The sequence below is a fragment of the Macaca thibetana genome, chromosome 18 (genome assembly GCF_024542745.1).
Source record: "Macaca thibetana thibetana isolate TM-01 chromosome 18, ASM2454274v1, whole genome shotgun sequence".
Classification (NCBI taxonomy): Eukaryota; Metazoa; Chordata; class Mammalia; order Primates; family Cercopithecidae; genus Macaca; species Macaca thibetana.
The window spans coordinates 60,735,880-60,750,374 of NC_065595.1; the positions used below are offsets into that span (position 1 = coordinate 60,735,880).

General features: G+C 37.9%; 1 long non-coding RNA gene across 1 annotated transcript in view; it reads left to right on the forward strand.

Moving 5' to 3' along the window:
* Positions 1-3,870, forward strand: part of LOC126941000 (uncharacterized) — a 34,170-nt gene extending 30,300 nt beyond the window's left edge. Inside the window, exon 3 of the long non-coding RNA XR_007721042.1 lies at positions 1,083-3,870. This is a non-coding gene — a long non-coding RNA (uncharacterized LOC126941000). The remainder of the gene's footprint in view (positions 1-1,082) is intronic.
* Positions 3,871-14,495: the final 10,625 nt, after the last annotated feature.

A 14,495-nucleotide genomic window follows, 5' to 3' on the forward strand; every position in this document is an offset into this window, starting at 1 on the left:
TTTCTTTTCTCCTGGTCCCATCCCTGACCAGCTATAACTCCACCTTTCTGCCCCCCTCTATAATGTAACTTCCTTCAAGGTTGTTGATATTTACCACTTCAGATTCATTTCCTCCCATTTTCTCTTAACCTCTCTTCAGGCAAGCTTTTCTTCCATTTTTTTAAAAAATCAGTATAACAGTGACATCCACACTGCTAAATCTAATGGTTAATTCTCAGCTCTTCTCTCACTTGACCTTTCAGATATATTTGACACAACTGATAACAATTAATCCAGGAATAAAGAAACTTGTCCTAACTCAAAACCCCTCGTAAGTCTGGAATATTTGGGCCTTCCTTGATCTGTATATATTAGGCATTTAATTTACATTAGATACATGAATAATAATTAAAAGTATCACTAAAATATGTTGAAACATTACTATCAATATTAACAATTTTACTATAAATTGATATCCTCAAAACCTCTTGGTTCAAAAAGTAAATAGATTTATCTGTAGATATAATGTCTTGAGAGCATTGTTTATTTATTGGATTGTACCATATTCACTTTTAAAAAAACTCCAGCTGTGTCTCAGCATCAAGATAAATTGTGCATCTCCTGAGAAATTACTTTGACTATGTCCTGTGGTCCCTGTGAATTGTGTACCTAACCAGGTTTACTTTTTTTTTTTTTTTTAAATGTCTCCTTAGAATCAAATTAACAGCTCAGTCATTAACTAATAAGTAACTTATTAGGTTAAACATACTGTGATCACTATAAACTCCAATGTATGTCTCATATTTATTCTTTCCTTGCCATTATTAACCACTATAATTTTGGTATATTTTCTATATTCTCACAAGCCACCTTTCATTCATTCCAGAATAAGGCAGGGTATAAATAAATAGGCAAGCCACTAAATAAATGCATATGCACATACATATATATGCACAAACATAAACAGAACAGACTAAAAGGGAAAATGCCTAAAGATTAAAGATGGCTTATCTGTGTTTCAGTGTCAAAGAAAAATCTGAGAGAAGGTTGTGAAAATTGGTATCAGTACGAAACAAGAATGGCATTTGTTACTTATTTTCCAGGGTCAGTTCAGAAATAAGGAGGATCCTTCTTTAAAAGATTTCTGGGGATTGGGCACCAAGATGGCCAAATAGGAGCAGCTCCAGCATCCAGCTCCCAGTGTGAGTGACAGAGAAGACGGGTGATTTCTGCATTTCCAACTGAGGTACCAGGTTCATCTCAATGGGGTGTGTCCAACAGTCAGTGCAGGACAGTGGGTGCAGCCCAGTGAACGAGAGCTGAAGCAGGGCGAGGCATTGCCTCACCCGGGAAGCAAAAGGGGGAAGGGAATTCCTTTTCCTAGCCAAGGGAAACCGTGACACACATCACCTGGAAAATCAGGTCACTCCCACCCTAATACTGAGCTTTACCAAGGGTCTTAGCAAACGGCACACCAGGAGATTATATCCTGTGCCTGGCTCGGAGGGTCACACACCCACGGAGCCTCCCTCATTGCTAGCATAGCAGTCTGAGATCTAACTGCAAGGCAGCAGCAAGGCTGGGGGAGGGGTGCCCACCATTGCTAAGGCTTAGGCAGGTAAATAAAGTGGCGGGAAGCTTGAACTGAGTGGAGCCCACCGCAGCTCAAGGAGGCCTGCCTGCCTCTGTAGACTCCACTTCTGCGGACAGGGTATAGCTAAACAAAAAACAACAGAAACCTCTGCAGATGTAAATGTCCCTGTCTGACAGCTTCGAAGAGAGTAGTGATTCTCCCAGCACAGAGGTTGAGATCTGAGAATGGACAAGCCTGCTCAAGTGGGTCCCTGACCCCTGAGTAGCCTAACTGGGAGACATCCTTCACTAGGGGCAGACTGACAACTCACACCTCACATGGCTGGGTACACCTCTGAGATGAAGCTTCCAGAGGAACAATCAGACAGCAACACTTGCTGTTCAGCAATATTCTCTCTTCTGCAGCCTCTGCTGCTGATACCCAGGCAAAAAGGGTCTGGAGTGGACCTCAAGCAAACTCCAACAGACCTGAAGCTGAGGGTCCTGATTGTTAGAAGGAAAACTAACAAACAGAAAGGACATCCACACCAAAACCCCATCTGTATGACACCATCATCAAAGACCAAAGGTAGATAAAACCACAAAGATGGGGAAAAAGCAGGGCAGAAAAGCTGAAAATTCAAAAAATCAGAGCGTCTGTCCCCCTCCAAAGGAATGCAGCTCCTCGCCAGCAATGGAACAAAGCTGGATGGAAAATGACTTTGATGAGTTGAGAGAAGGCGGCTTCAGTCGATCAAACTTCTAAGAGCTAAAGGAGGAACTATGAACCCAGCGCAAAGAAATGAAAAACCTTGAAAAAAGATTTGATGAATGGATAACTAGAATACCAATGCAGAGAAGTCCTTAAACGACCTGATAGAGATGAAAACCATGACACGAGAACTACATGACAAATGCACAAGCTTCAGTAACTGACTCGATCAACTGGAAGAAAAAGTATCAGTGATTGAAGATCAAAAAAATGAAATGAAGCGAGAAGAGAAGTTTAGAGAAGAAAGAGTAAAAAGGAAATGAACAAAGCCCCCAAGAAATATGGGATTCTGTGAAAAGACAAAATCTACGTTTGATTGGTGTACCTGAAAGTGATGGGGAGAATGGAACCAATTTGGAAAACACTTGCAGGATATTATCCAGGAGAACTTCCCCAACCTAGCAAGGCAGGCCAACATTGAAATTCAGGAAATACAGAGAATGCCACAAAGATACCCCTCGAGAAGAGCAACTCCAAGACACATAATTGTCAGATTCACCAAAGTTGAAATGAAGGAAAAAATGTTAAGGGCAGCCAGAGAGAAAGGTTGGGTTACCCCCAAAGGGAATCCCATCAGACTAACAGCGGATCTCTTGGCAGAAACCCAACAAGCCAGAAGAGAGTTGGGGGTCAATATTCAACATTCATAAAGAATTTTCAACCCAGAATTTTCATATCCAGCCACACTAAGTTTCATAAGTGAAGGAGAAATAAAATCCTTTACAGACAAGCAAATGCTGAGCGATTTTGTCATCACCAGGCCTGCCTTACAAGAGCTCCTGAAGGAAGCACTAAACATGGAAAGGCACAAACGGTACCAGCTACTGCAAAAACATGCCTAATTGTAAACACCATTGATGCTATAAAGAAACTGCATCAATTAACAGGCGAAATAACCAGCTAGCATCATAGTGACAGGATCAAATTCACACATAACAATATTAACCTTAAATGTAAATAAGCTAAATGCCTCAATTAAAAGACACAGGCTGGCAAACTGGGTAAAGAGTCAAGACCCATCAATGTGCTATATTCAGGAGACCCATCTCACGTGCAGAGACACACGTAGGCTCAAAATAAAGGGATGGAGGAAGATCTACCAAGCAAATGGAAAAAAAAAAGGCAGGGGTTGCAATTCTAGTCTCTGATAAAACAGACTTTAAGCCAGCAAAGATCAAGGGAGACAAAGAAGGCCATTACATAATGGTAAAGGGATCAATTCAATAAGAAGAGCTAACTATCCTAAATATATATGCACCCAATACAGAAGCACCCAGATTCATAAAGCAAGTCCTTAGAGACTTACAAAGAGACTTAGACTCCCACACAATAATAATGGGAGACGTTAACACCCTACTGTCAACATTAGACAGATCAACAAGACAGAAAGTTAACAAGGATATCCAGGAATTGAACTCAACTCTGCACCAAGCAGACCTAATAGACATCCACAGAACTCTCCACCCCAAATCAACAGAATATATATTCTTCTCGGCACCACATCGCACTTATTTCAAAATTGACCACATAGTTGGAAGAAAAGTACTCCTCAGCAAATGTAAAAGAACAGAAATTATAACAAACTGTCTCTCAGGCCGGGCGTGGTGGCTCAAGCCTGTAATCCTAGCACTTTGGGAGGGCGAGACGGGCAGATCACGAGGTCAGGAGATCGAGACCATCCTGGCTAAAACGGTGAAACCCCGTCTCTACTAAAAAATACAAAAAACTAGCTGGGCGAGGTGGCGGGTGCCTGTAGTCCCAGCTACTCGGGAGGCTAAGGCAGGAGAATGGCATGAACTCGGGAGACGGAGCTTGCAGTGAGCAGAGATCTGGCCACTGCACTCCAGCCTGGGCGACAGAACGAGACTCCGTCTCAAAAAAAAAAAAAAAAAAAAAAACTGTCTCTCAGACCACAGTGCAATCAAACTAGAACTCAGGACTAAGAAACTCAATCAAAACCACTCAACTACATGGAAACTGAACAACCTGCTCCTGAATGACTACTGGGTACATAACGAAATGAAGGCAGAAATAAAGATGTTCTTTGAAACCAGTGAGAACAAAGATACAACATACCAGAATCTCTGGGACACATTTAAAGCAGTGTGTAGAGGGAAATTTATAGTACTAAATGCCCACAAGAGAAAGCAGGAAAGATCTAAAATTGACACCCTAACATCACAATTAACAGAACTAGAGAATCAAGAGCAAACACATTCGAAAGCTAGCAGAAGGCAAGAAATAACTAAGATCAGAGCAGAACTGAAGGAGATAGAGACACAAAAAACCCTTCAAAAAATCAATGAATCCAGGAGCTGGTTTTTTTGAAAAGATCAACAAAATTGACAGACCACTAGCAAGACTAATAAAGAAGAAAAGAGAGAAGAATCAAATAGACACAATAAAAAATGATAAAGGGGATATCACCACCGACCCCACAGAAATACAAACTACCATCAGAGAATACTATAAACACTTCTACGCAAATAAACTAGAAAACCTAGAAGAAATGGATAAATTCCTGGACACTTACACTCTCCCAAGACTAAACCAGGAAGAATTTGAATCCCTGAATAGACCAATAGCAGGCTCTGAAATTGAGGAAATAATTAATAGCCTATCAAGCAAAAAAAGTCCAGGACCAGATGGATTCACAGCTGAATTCTACCAGAGGTACAAGGAGGAGCTTGTACCATTCCTTCTGAAACTATTCCAATCAATAGAAAAAGAGGGAATTCTCCCTAACTCATTTTATGAGGCCAACATCATCCTGATACCAAAGCCTGGCAGAGACACAACAAAAAAAGAGAATTGTAGACCAATATCCCTGATGAACATCGATGCAGGAATCCTCAATAAAATACTGGCAAACCGGATTCAGCAGCACATCAAAAAGCTTATCCACCATGATCAAGTGGGCTTCATCCCTGGGATGCAAGGCTGGTTCAACATATGCAAATCAATAAACGTAATCCAGCATATAAACAGAACTAAAGACAAAAACCACATGATTATCTCAATAGATGCAGAAAAGGCCTTTGACAAAATTCAACAGCCGTTCATGCTAAAAACTCTCAATAAATTCGGTATTGATGGAACATATCTCAAAATCATAAGAGCTATTTATGACAAACCCACAGCCAATATCATACTGAATGGGCAAAAACTGGAAAAATTCCCTTTGAAAACTGGCGAAAGACAGGATGCCCTCTCTCACCACTCCTATTCAACACAGTGTTGGAAGTTCTGGCTAGGGCAATCAGGCAAGAGAAAGAAATCAAGGGTATTCAGTTAGGAAAAGAAGAAGTCAAATTGTCCCTGTTTGCAGATGACATGATTGTATATTTAGAAAACCCCATCGTCTCAGCCCAAAATCTCCTTAAGCTGATAAGCAACTTCAGCAAAGTCTCTGGATACAAAATCAATGTGCAAAAATCACAAGCATTCTTATACACCAGTAACAGACAAACAGAGAGCCAAATCATGAATGAACTCCCATTCACAATAGCTTCAAAGAGAATAAAATACCTAGGAATCCAACTTACAAGGGATATGAAGGACCTCTTCAAGGAGAACTCCAAACCACTGCTCAGTGAAATCAAAGAGGACACAAACAAATGGAAGAACATTCTGTGCTCATGATAGGAAAAATCAATATCATGAAAATGGCCCTACTGCCCAAGGTAGTTTATAGATTCAATGCCATCCCCATCAAGCTACCAATGACTTTCTTCACAGAATGGGAAAAAACTGCTTTAAAGTTCATATGGAACCAAAAAAGAGCCCTCATTGCCAAGACAATCCTAAGCCATAAGAACAAAGCTGGAGGCATCACGCTACCTGACTTCAAACTATACTACAAGGCTACAGTAACCAAAACAGCATGGTACTGGTACCAAAACAGAGATATAGACCAATGGAACAGAACAGAGTCCTCAGAAATAATATCACACATCTACAACCATCTGATCTTTGACAAACCTGAGAAAAACAAGAAATGGGGAAAGGATTCCCTATTTAATAAATGGTGCTGGGAAAATTGGCTAGCCATATGTAGAAAGCTGAAAATGGATCCCTTCCTTACTCCTTATACGAAAATTAATTCAAGATGGATTAGAGACTTAAATGTTAGACCTAAACCCATAAAAACCCTAGAAGAAAACCTAGGCAATACTGTTCAGGACATAGGCATGGGCAAGGACTTCATGTCTAAAACACCAAAAGCAACGGCAAGAAAAGCCAAAATTGACAAATGGGACCTAATTAAACTAAAGAGCTTCTGCACAGCAAAAGAAACTGCCATCAGAGTGAACAGGCAATCTACAAAATGGGAGAAAACTTTTGCAATCTGCTCATCTGACAAAGGACTAATATCCAAAACCTACAAAGAACTCAAAACAAATTTACAAGAAAAAAACAAACAACCCCATCAAAAAGTGGGCAAAAGATATGAACAGACACTTCTTAAAAGAAGACATTTATGCAGCCAACAGACACATGAAAAAATGCTCATCATCACTCACCATCAGAGAAATGCAAATCAAAATCACAATGAGATACCATCTTACACCAGGTAAAATGGCAGTCATCAATAAGTCAGGAAACAACAGGTGCTGGAGAGGATGTGGAGTAATAGGAACACTTTTACATGGTTGATGGGACTGTAAACTCGTTCAACCATTGTGGAAGACAGTGTGGTGATTCCTCAAGGATCTAGAACTAGAAATACCATTTGACCCAGTCATCCCATTGCTGGGTATATACCCAAAGGATTATAAATCATGCTGCTATAAAGACATATGCACATGTATATTTATTGCAGCACTATTCACAATAGCAAAGACTTGGAACCAACCCAAATGTCCATCAATGACAGACTGGATTAAGAAAGTGTGTTGCATATACACCATGGAATACTATGCAGCCATAAAAAAGGATGAGTTTGTGTCCTTTGCAGGGACATGGATGCAGCTGGAAACCATCATTCTCAGCAAACTATCGCAAGAACAGAAAACCAAACAGCACATGTTCTCACTCATGTGGGAATTGAACAATGAGATCACTTGGACACAGGAAGGGGAACATCATACACCAGGGCCTGTTGTGTGGTGGAAGGAGTGGGGAGGCATAGCATTAGGAGATATACCTAATGTAAATGATGAGTTAATGGGTGCAGCACACCAACTTGGCACATGTATACATATATAACCTGCGCATTGAGCATATGTACCCTAGAACATAAAGTATAATAAAAATAAAAAATAATTAAAAAAAAAAGATTTCTGAACACAAATTTATTAGATTGCCTGTCAAAGGTTCTTGAAACCAAAGAACTGATATCATATTATTCAAACAACTAAAATATAAGTAATCATAAATATACATGATCTTCCTGGTTATACTATTTCTGCTTTTCTACCAAAGCCTGAGTTAAATCTATGAAGCAAAAAAATAATAGCAACTGAATTGGACCAAACTGTAAGACAAAATTTTAGTGTGGACATGACTTATTTCACTTTGTTTCACATGGTTATCTAGCCTGTTTGTCTTTTTTTACAGGAAAAGATCCACTCTGTCATCAGATGAGACAGAGGGAGTCAGAAAAGGATTAGACATCTGAAAGACAAATAGGGATGAAACGCCTTTCCTATGCAAATTTATTACTTAGTGTCAGTTGTTTTGGTGACTAATTTTGTTCTGTTTTGTGAAATAATTATACTGTATGATTTCTAGTCTGCAAACATGTTTTCTGAGGCTCTGGGCAAATGAGGTACATTGGAGCACACAGAGAAAGAGAGGAGGAGTGTCAGCTGCCTGCCATAGCTGATGGCAAGAACACATCATTTATAGCAGGAATTGGAAACAGAGTTAGTTTCTCTGTATTGAGTTACCTATTTTTCAAGCCAGATGTTAGTAAGTGAAGGATTTTCAGCTTTTCAGCCTAAGATCCCAGGTTAGAGAACGATGATTCCCAAGCACAATGGAAAACTACACACAATACTTACCCTTCTCTTAAAATTCAATAGTTTCAGTCCCCACTTTATGTTTCATAATGAAGTGAAACAGAGGAACTATGCATCTCTTAAAATGTGTACAAACTGGTATCAACTTTATAAAATATATTCCTGTGTAGTAACATTTCATAAATCTTAGGTGAATTTTATCTCTAAAAATGTAAAGTTGGGACACACACATGGTGTTTTCCAGTCCTCATCATTCATCTTCATCCTTTAAATGAAAGTTCCATGGAAACAATGGACTGGAGTGGGTTTTGTTTTTCCTCCCAGGAATTACAGAAAGAAAAACACATTATTAGCTTGTAGCTCATTTGACAGCAGGATAAAAAGTGAAACCATTTTCAAGAAGCAGCTGAAAGAGGACTAGACTCATTAAAGTGAACTCAGAGGCTCATGGCTAAGTGGTAAAATATTTCAAAGGATCAAATTTAATAAACTAATAAGAAAGCTCAACGACTGCCATCTCTACTGTGCACCAATTTAATTCAATGTTGCACACGTGGTAAACCTCTTAGCCCAATACTTGACAGAATAATTACCTCATTAAAGAAAGGATGTAAGTGTAGTGTAGAAATCTTGGTGGACTCAGGTTTTCCTAAGGAAATAAAAGCTTCATAGAATCCATTTTCCACTTGATAAAAGAACACTTAAGCTTAAAAATGTCATCAGGTTTTTGGGAGGGGAATGAAAAGGAACTCTTTTTTTTTTTTTCCGGTGGGGGTAATAAAAGCATATATATATATGTATGTGTGTGTGTATATATATATATGGAATTAGAAAAACGTATGACTGTGTTGCAGTTTGTCTTAATCCCTACTGTTTGTTTTATTCCCTCCATTACTATAATAGTAGCAGTTTCAAACTTTGCTTTCCTTATGGAGTAAAACATGTATTAAGATAAAATAGAATAAAAGGATTCAGTTAACACTGAAATAGATGAAAAGATCCTCCAGGTAAGGGAATCTCAACACCTGTTGCACATTAGAATCACTTGGGAACCTTTCAAAATTACCGATGCCTGCATCTCATCCCCAAGATTCTGGTTTTATATGATGTAGGAACCACATTTATGTATCAGTACTTTTAAAAATACTTCCAGACTACTGTAATATATAAGTGCAGGCTGAGAAATCGCTGCTCTAAGACACCATGTCATGTGCTGGAGCACTTTTGAGAGTAAAAGGAGCCCCATGAATAATTACACCTGCCACTGTCATGGGCCAACTAGGACGTAGGTCACCTACCTCATTTCCAATGCTAAATATATCTACAGTGTTTCTGATAAGAGAGAGTTCAGTCTACACATTATTACCTACACAAAAGAAAATTCCTTATCTCCCAAGACAACATCTTATATCCTTTAACAGAATATACTCTCTATCAGTTCTACCCATTATTTCCTGAGTTCACCCATAAGGGATTAACTCCTCTTCCAGAGACAGGCCCTTAAGGTATTTGAAGATGTGTGTTATGTTCCTTCCTTAGCATTTTCTCTTCTGAAGCCAAATTTTTCACCTCCTGATTAAATACTCTTCAGTTTTTCAGGACTTGTCTCATGTTATAATTTTGAGTATTATCTTTTTTTTTGAGATGGAGTTCACTATGTTGCCCAGGCTGGAGTGCAATGGCGTGATCTCGGCTCACTGCAAGCTCCGCCCCTGGGGTTCAAGCCATTCTCCTGCCTCAGCCTCCTGAGTAGCTGGGATTACAGGCGCCCAACACCACGCCCAGTTAATTTTTGTATTTTTAGTAGAGACAGGGTTTTGTTATGTTGGCCAGGCAGGTTTCAAACTACTGACCTCAAATGATCCACCTGCCTCAGCCTCCAAAAAGTTTTCTTATCTTTATGGTTGCTCACATATGAAGATTTTCAAGTTTGTTTATTCCATCTTATAAGGCAGAGCCAATGTAAGGATCCTGTAATGATGATTATTTGATATATAATAATGTATACACAACATTTAAGTAAAGATTTGTTAGGAGAATAAAGGCTGTATTATTATCTGAGCCGCTCAAACCTCTTCTCCACCAACCAGCAGAGTTGTAGACACCCTAATAAATAGGACTTATGGCTATGAGGAAGAAAAGGGCTCATTAGTTTGTAACTTGTTTATCCTCAGGGGTGCCTAAGGCAATTTTCATGCCAACCAGAGCTCCTTGCAAATATTGACTGATGGAATTTACTAGCAAAAGGATGAATGAGAGACCTGAGGAGTTGCTGTGTAATAATTTCTTATCTAGGATTGCTTTTAGCTGCATATATCTGGTCTGTCTAGATTTTTAAAAATAAATTATTCTATAATTTATGGGCTGCCACTAGACTGAATAATAGATAGTTACTTGATTAAACAGGGCTATGGAGTTGCAAAACATAGAAAGCAAGAGATCCCAAAACTCAAAGACTTCCCTCTACCAGCTTGCTTTCTATGCAGTTAGCATTACTCATCCCCCAATTAAACTGCATCCAAGTGCTAGAAAAGAAGCTCAAAAAGTGATGTCTGAAAGAGTTAGGTCTCCCAGATATCCTTTTGCTCATGTTTCCTTTGTTTTTTTTGAGATGGAGTTTCGTTCTTGTTGCCCAGGCTGGAGTGTAATGGCACCATCTCGGCTCACGGCAACCTTGGCCTCCTGGATTCAAGAGGTTCTCCTGCCTCAGCCTCTAGTAAAACTCAGTACTCTGTAATTTACTGTATGTCTAACAGTTTTAATCTTTGGGACTTCAGTTTCGCTTCATTCCAAGGGTACTGTTTTTAGGCTCTTATTGACCATTCTGAACAGTGTGCTGTCTTATCTTTGGTTCAAGTTTCTCTGGCTAACCTCTTTAGATTAATGTTTCCTTTTAAACGAAAACTTGGCTTTAGATTCCAACTTTCCCTCTGGGCATGGCTCTTTTTGAAAAAAAAAAAAAAAAAAAAAAAAAAAACATGAGCAAAAATGTACAAAAAACATGAGCAAAAAAGTGTACAATTCAATGTCTTTTAGTATATTCAGAGTTGTACCATCATCACCACAATCTGATTTTAGAACATTATGTCACCCCAAAAAGAAATCCTGTACCCACTCCTCTACCTTCCACCCACCAACTCCAGCCACCACTCAACATAGCAACAACGAATCTACTTTCTGTTTGTATAAGTTTACTTATTCTAGATTTTCATACAAATGGAATCACACATTTGTGACTAGTTGATTTCACTCAATATTGTTTTCAAGGTTCATTCCAGTTGTAGCCCATATCAGTACTTCATTCCTTTTTATTGCTTAATAACATTCCATAGTATAGACCTACCACATTTTATTTATTTGTCCATTAATCAGTGATGAACACTTGGCTTGTTTCTTCTTTTTGGCTGTTCTTTTTGGTTATTATGAATAATACTGCTGTACACATTCATGTATTAGTTTTTGTGCGGATATACATTTACATTTCTCTTGGGTGTATACCTACGAGCGGAATTGAGAGACCACATGGTAATTCCACGTTTAACATCTGAGAACTGCGCAGCTGTGCTTCAAGCCTGTGCACCATTTACATTCCCACCACCAGTTTATGAAGTTTACAATTTCTCACATACTCACCAATACTTTTTTATTTGTCCTTTATTATTGTTGTTGTTGTATCTCAATGTGATTTTCATTTACACTTCCCTAATGGCTAATGAGGTTGAGCATTATTTCTGGTTCTTACTGGCTCTTTATGTAAGAGCCAATGTCTTGAAAAATATCATTTCAGATCCTTTGTTCACCTTTAATTTTGTTATCTTTTTATTATTGAGGTGTAAGAGTTATAAAAGTTTGTTCATATTGTGGATACATGTAACTTATCAAATATATAATTTGCAAACATTTTGTTTCATTCTGTGGTTGTCTTTTTCCTTTTCTGATAGTGTCCTTGGAAGTACAAAAGTTTTTAATATTATTGCAACTCAATGTTTCAATTTTTTATTTTATTGTTACACTTTTGGGGTCATATCTCAGAAGGTTTTCTTTTTTTTTTTTCCCCGCAGACAGAGCCTCCCTCTGTCACCCAGGCTGGAGTGCAATGGTGTGATCTCGGCTCACTGCAACCTCCGCCTTCTGGGTTCAAGCCATTCTCCTGCCTCAGCCTCCTGAGTAGCTGGGACTATAGGCACCCACCACCACGCCTGGCTGATTTTTTCTTTTCTTTTTTGTATTTTTAGTAGAGACAGGGTTTCACTGTGTTGGCCAGGCTGATCTCGAACTCCTGACCTCATGATCTGCCCATCTCGGCCTCCCAAAGTGCTGGGGTTACAGAAGGTTTTCTTAATCCAAGGTTACTAAGATTCACTCCTCTTTTTTCTTCAGAGTTTTATAGTTTTAGATCTTATATATAAGTCTACAATTTACATGAAGTTAATTTTTGTGTAGAGTGTAAGGAATGAATCTTTCTTCATTATTTTGCTTGTGGATATCCAGTTGTCTCAGCACCATTCTTTCCTGTATTAAATTTTCCTGGAATCCTTGTTGACAATTTATTGATCGTAAATGTGAGAGTTTATTTCTGGACTCTTAATTATATACCATTGATGTATATGTGTATATTTATGCCAATACCACCCTGTCTTGACTATTGTACTTTTCTTGTATATTTTGAAACCAGGGAGTGTGAGTCCTCCAACTTTTTTCTTCTTTCTCAAGATTGTTTGGGCTATTCTGGTTTCTTTCATTTCCATATGAATTTAGGATCAGCTTGCCAATTTCTGCACAGTAAAAGTTGGGGACAGCTAAAATTTTGATAGGGATTGTGATGAGTCTGGAATCTGTAGATCAATTTGGGAACTACTGCAATCTTAACTATTATAAGATTTTTGATCCATAAATGTGGGATGTGCTCCTTTTACTTAGGCATTCTTTAATTTCTCTTATCAATATTTTTTAGTTTTCAGTGCACAAGTTTTGCACTTTTTTGGTTAAATTTATTCCTATGTATTTATTAGTTTTGATGCTGTGGTAAATGTTAATGTTGTTAATTTCATTTTAGAATTGTCCATTGCCAGCAGACATGCAGCTGAGTTTTCTACATTGATCTTATACCTTGCAATCTTGCTGAATTCACTTATTAGTTATAAAAGCTTTTAGTGTATTCTCTAGTATTTTCTATACACTAGGTCATGTCATCTGCAAAAAGAAATTGTCTTATTTCTTCTTTCCTAATTAGGATGGCATTATTATTACTATTTTTTACTTATTCCTTCCCAAATGGGATGACTTTTTTGTTTTTTTACATAATTGCCCTAATTAGACTATCCAGGTGCAATGTCGAATGGAAGTGGCGAGAGTGGACATTCTTGCCTTGTCTCTGATCTTATCTGGAAAGCATTCAGTTTCACCATTAATTATAAGGTAAGCTGTAGGATTTTTGTAGATGCTTTTTCAGGCTAAGGAAGTTTTCTTCTATTTCTAATCTGATGAATTTTTTTCATAAAAGGCCTTTGGATTATGTCAAATGCTTTTTCTGAATCCCCTCAGATGATTATATGGTTCTTTTTTTAATTACATGCATATGGTAGATTACTTTAATAGATTTTCAGGTGCAAAACCAACCTTACATTCCTTAGACAAATTCCCCTTTATCATGGTACATAGTTCCTTTTAAATATTGCTTTTATTTGCTAATATTTTGTTGTGGATTTTTTTTGCCTACATTCATAAGACATATTGGTATGTAGTCTTTCTTTTTATGATTTATTTGTCTGTTTTTGGGTATCAGGGTAATTCTAGACTCATAGAATAAGTGAAAATGTGCTCCCTCATATTTTTCAGAAGAGCTGTTGAGTAATTGATACTAATTCTTCTTTAAATTAATAGTTTATTGTTACTAATAACAAATGATTATTAATTTGATAATAATTTACTTCATGACTAGTAAATCTGGGCTAGGCTATTTTCTTTAGGAAGATTTTTAATGACTAATTAAATGTATTTGCTTAGCGAGTATGTATTTAAATTTTCTGTTTCTTCTTGTGTAAGTTTCATTAGTTTGTGTCCTTCTAGGAGTTTTCCTATTTCATTTAAGTTAGTGAATTTGTTGGCATACATTTGTTTCTAGTATTCCCTTAACATCTTTTATTATTTCTGTAAGGTTGGTAGTAATGTCTCCTTTTTAGTCCTGTTTTAGTGACATGAGACTTCTC